At 38.6% G+C, this 5000-nt stretch overlaps 1 pseudogene; it reads right to left on the reverse strand.

The window, feature by feature from the left end:
- LOC137970519 (uncharacterized) overlaps positions 1 to 1234 on the reverse strand; it is a 3152-nt pseudogene extending 1918 nt beyond the window's left edge.
- Between the last annotated feature and the right edge of the window lie 3766 nt (positions 1235 to 5000).

Here is a 5000-nt window from a genome sequence, read left to right on the forward strand (position 1 = left end):
CTGATGATTTTTTGGCGGCTTTCTTTATGATTGCGCTAATATCGCCTTCAGACAACTGCTTAAATGATCGTAAAACTTTCGCACATTCCATTTTAGGGTCTGGCGGTACTTCGTGCAAGTCTGATGAAATAGCACATGTGGATTCTATTTCGTTTCGAATGTCATCAATCTTCTTCACAAAGAACCTTGCAATGTCATTTGCCAGTAAAGTTTTATTTAGTTGATCCGGGAATGTAGGAACTAAGTTCTCTTTAATGCCAAGGATCTCATTTGCAGCTCTGAAAAGTTGTGTTTGACGTATAATATGAATAACAAGGAGACTGCTTATCCAGTGCAGATGGTGATTCCATCTTAAATTTCAGGACAGTTAATAATGACCACTACATCCGGGTATTTTGTCTTGAAAATAGCGGGCATGAAATCCACTATTTTCTTCTTCTGAGGCCACTGTATGAGAGGCTCTAGTTCTAAACGTAATAGGCGTTTCTGATATAACAAATCTGTCAGGGAGGTCTCTTTCTAAACGTCCAAGTCGTAATCGAACAAGCACAATAAAACATTCATCTAACAAAGACGACGATCTGGGAGCACCAGGAGACTGAACAGGTGAGGTGTTAAATAGTTTTCTGTTTTATTTTCCATAGCTCATATTCTTTCTGTGCTTTATTGGCAAAAAACTCAAAGCAGACTATTGATGTGTCATAGTTTGGAAATCCAGTGTAAAAAGAAATGCTGTCATTGTCGTTATGAAACCTTTTGATAGAGAACTCTGGCTTCTGAACCTCAATCTTGAGGGCACTGACTGTTTCTTTAATTTGCTCCTCCTTCTCCTCTTTAAATTATTTGTGGCTTTTTAAATTTCTTTGGACGCGGTAGAGTTCAATTCCTTGGATAAAACGTTGCTAGATTCCAGTGACTGTGTCCCAGACTCGACAGTCTCTGTGATGTCTTCAACTACACCAACTCCAACGGCTTCAAACTTGGACTCAGCTGACTTAGCACTAGGAGCGAGATGAGTTTTTGAAAAAATATCGTTAAAGTCGAGCCCCCTCCTTGAGGGTAGTTTCCTTTCCTTACAGGGTTTACTCCCTTAAAACGGTAAATGCCAGGAGTATTTCTTCGTACCTCCTTCAAAATGCGCAGAGCAAATTTGAGTATGAGTGGATTCCAGCTTCAATGTTCTGTTCCTGATTAACCTTGTATATTCCTTCAGAAGTCGTTTGTCCTTGGCCATATCATGTCAACTAAAGCTCTTAACAGCCAATGCTTTTCATGTTCAAGTGGAGAACAGTTTGGAAAATATTTTTTTCTGCATATTTTGACTGGAAGCAACCATGGTTGTCCATGCCATATGGCCAATTTATCATGTGTAACAGGACAATGCAAATGTGGGACTTCCCGAAAAACCATGTGCAAACATGGTAACAGTTTTCTTTTTGTAGCCCAAAACTGGAATGTGATTGTTTTACCAATGACTTTTAGTCTCTGCTTCCGAAATATTTACGACATTTCAATTGCAATATGACGGAATCTTCAAACAGTAGCACCTGGGAGCTTGCCGCAGAATTCAATGGAACGGCAAAGACGAGATATAGAAAATGCAAGGGAAGAAATCGAGGTAAAATATAGTAAAATATAATATACCACACATCGTTGATGTAAAATTTGTCTTACCTGGCCTGAAGGTCATGTTTCGGCTGAGACTGAGCTGTATGAAAACTATCTCTTTTTCATTTTGAAAACCAGACATTCATAGACAACTTAGAAGAGGGACAGTGGAGACGATTGCTCATCCTGATGATAAACAATGGCCGTGGAAGTCTTGATTTCAGGAGAAGGCCTCTAGCAGATGACAACAACGATGACCAGGCCCAGTAAATAATGCAGTTCCAAGGTGGTGTATTTGTGGGAATTGCATTCAGATGCCCACCCCAGAAGAAAATAAATGTTGCCAGAGAAGGGATTGCATCACCTCATGAACTGTTCAATAATCTTTGTATTGACCGACATGTTCTTGAGCTGGCAATTAGAGCAAGATATGATATATTAGGGTGGAGCCCCTGGACTTTTCAATGGCCAGTTTCAGAAAAGCTGCGTACAGGCAGTTTGTTTTATGGGAACATGGGTATTTAGGCAAGGGCAACAGAAGAGTCATTCCATCTTGCTCTGTGAAAAAGGTGCTACAGAATTATCCTGCTCCAGACAACATATACATGGGCTTTAGGTCAGAGTGGTGTGGAAATGCCCAATTCACCCATGAGACTTGCATGCAGGGAATCATGGTAGTTGTATGCATCTTGCAAAGACTTGGTTTGTCACAGTTTGTACGACTACCATGATTGCCAGGACATGCCTCTCACTGAGCGAATGGCGAATTCCAAGGCAATATAACAAGGCATAAATCTTTATTAGTTGCGTGTTCCTTTTAATATTCCAAGGGTGCTTACCATTAGTCAGAACCGGCCAGCCAGACTGGTATATTCGTAAACATGTATTCCGTTGTAAGTCAGATTTGTTCTGTCAGATTTGTTCTGTTGTGGCGGATTTGTGCAAAGATCTTGTAATAAAGAACCCTCCAGACCGGGCAGCCACTTCTGACTAATGGTAAGCGCCTAAGTTTTGGTTCTGCCCGATATAACAGAATCCACAATAAAAATTTTGTCTTCTTCCATCTGCAATTTGGAAGAGTCTTATCATGGAATTCAAAATTTGGTTGAATTAAAATCTGGAAGGTTGTTAATCTAACACCACAGTACATTTTGTTTCTGATGGCAATACAACTTGAAGAGAGCATCGTTATCAAATGTTCAGTTCTTCATGTTGCTTTATAATTATTACTATGAACAATTCTGGATTTTTACTGCAGGGATTGCATGATGAAAAGGTGTCGTTTAATTATTTATTTATTTATTTACAAAATTTTCATGTGCATCTTGAGGTATATACAATGGATTGGTATACTACAAACAGGGTTCCCGCTCACCAAGAACTTAAAATTGCCAGACGTTTCACTGAATTCTGAACAATGGTCATTGATCTTGCCAGAGGCATATGATTTGTTGATCAAACCAAATGATGATGGGAGATGAATATTAAACAAAGTCAAAAAGTAATCAATTTTTCATTCTACCACCTTTTTACTCAATAGTGGTGAACCGTTTTCCTGATTTCACAGTAAATGGCCTTAAGACGAATGACCCTTTGATAATGCCCAATTCCCTTTGAGGAACTAGGGAAAATGAAATTATTAATTTTATTCCTTTTTAGACCCAATTTACTTTGATATTGGCCCCCTAATTTAGCCAATTCAGGGACTTTTAGGTAAGGCAATGGTTGGCGCAAGATGGCGGGGATGCTGTTCTGGAAGTGGCACTACTCTTTCAGAATTTCCATTGTCATCTACCCTTGCTTTCAGTAAGGCGGCCATCAAGTAAGGAATGTAGGGGTATGATTTAGCAGCCTTGACTGGTTCTGGATGCCAGTGTTTTGTGCATTTGGAATACTGTTTCTTCCAAATTGGCTGGCCCTCTTTGGTGGTAGCTTGTGGACCGAGGATGTGCATGTTGTGGTCCAGAGCTGCCAGCAACATTCGAATGCAGAATGCGATGAAACAAAGAAAATAGATTAGTCACTCCATTAGAGTGAACACACCAAATAAAACTAAGACGTACAATGCATTTGCCCCAATTTGACCTGGAGAGTTTTGCAGTAGAAGAGATCAGAAAGCAAGCATGCTATTTATGACCAAGCCAAAGATATTTCGAGGTTATAGAAAGTCTACAATTAAGACCGAATTCATGCATGTTGCCTTTCACATTGTTACATGAAAATTAATTTTGGAAAGCAATGTAGTGGTCATTATAATTATGAATAAAAAGAAGTGTTTAAATTACGGTACTCACTCAAAAGCATTTCTCTTTGGGGCATATTTCAGCATCATGCTATTGAAGTTCTCCAAGAAGCTTGTGTGCCTACAGATCCAGAATACAGAACAGAATGAGCGGTGCAGTAACTGAAATGATACATCAATTTCACACATGAATGGACACCATACGGTTTCTGCGGCACAAGTCTTCGAGAAATATATATATTTTTACTTTATATTAATTTTGCTAAAAAATCTTTTAACCTTTTTACTAAATTAATTATTGGTTACTCAATACTCTCCCCCCTGCACCTAAACCAAAGGTCACAAAAAAGCAGTTTGCAAGTGATTTATTTCAAGTGTGTGCGGACACGTGTGGCTGCCACTCTCCATGCACAGGCCGGGACAAAAAATAAAAACGTTTTGGACTAACTTGAATCAGACATAGGAAATGAGGCTTTCAATCCATCTTTTAATGTCTTTTAATGTCAGCTTACATGTATGTATTTCATTGGCACTCCAAAACCATACTAAAAGCATACTATTAAATATGGGTGTGGGTTTTTCATTGCTTATCCTTCTCGTATAGTCCACAATGTGTAAAAGTTATAGGAAGGATGAGCATATTGCAGGCTAAAAGAGTTTGGAATGATTATTCTATCAAATTAATACCTTGGGAGTAGTGACATCTCCTTCTGCTTGATGACAACAAAACCAGAAATGATTCCTGATGGGTTCAATCCAGTCTCGGATCACCCCACAGTCCTTTAGATTTGAAGCCCGAAGCAAATTAAAAGCAGTGTAATTTACAGTGGTTAAACAACTAAAATGGTCTTTCTCTTACTTCTTGCAAATATAACATAAACATTTTAATACATCATTACATTAGTGTTGTTTTTAGAACGAATATGCAAAGCCATTACTTACATCAGTCAAAGCCTGACAAGCTTTGCAGATTTGTGCCAGACATCTAAGTCATGAATAAGGTCTTTCAGCTCCTTATGCTTTTCTACAATAAGAATACCTTCTTTGAATCTACTCAATGAGTTAGCACACATATATACTGCCTTTCTTCAAACAGCTACAAAATGCAAAAGAGAATGCAGAGAAATGCACCTCAGTTTATAAAGAAAAC

Source organism: Montipora foliosa, chromosome 1 (genome assembly GCF_036669935.1).
Source record: "Montipora foliosa isolate CH-2021 chromosome 1, ASM3666993v2, whole genome shotgun sequence".
Classification (NCBI taxonomy): Eukaryota; Metazoa; Cnidaria; class Anthozoa; order Scleractinia; family Acroporidae; genus Montipora; species Montipora foliosa.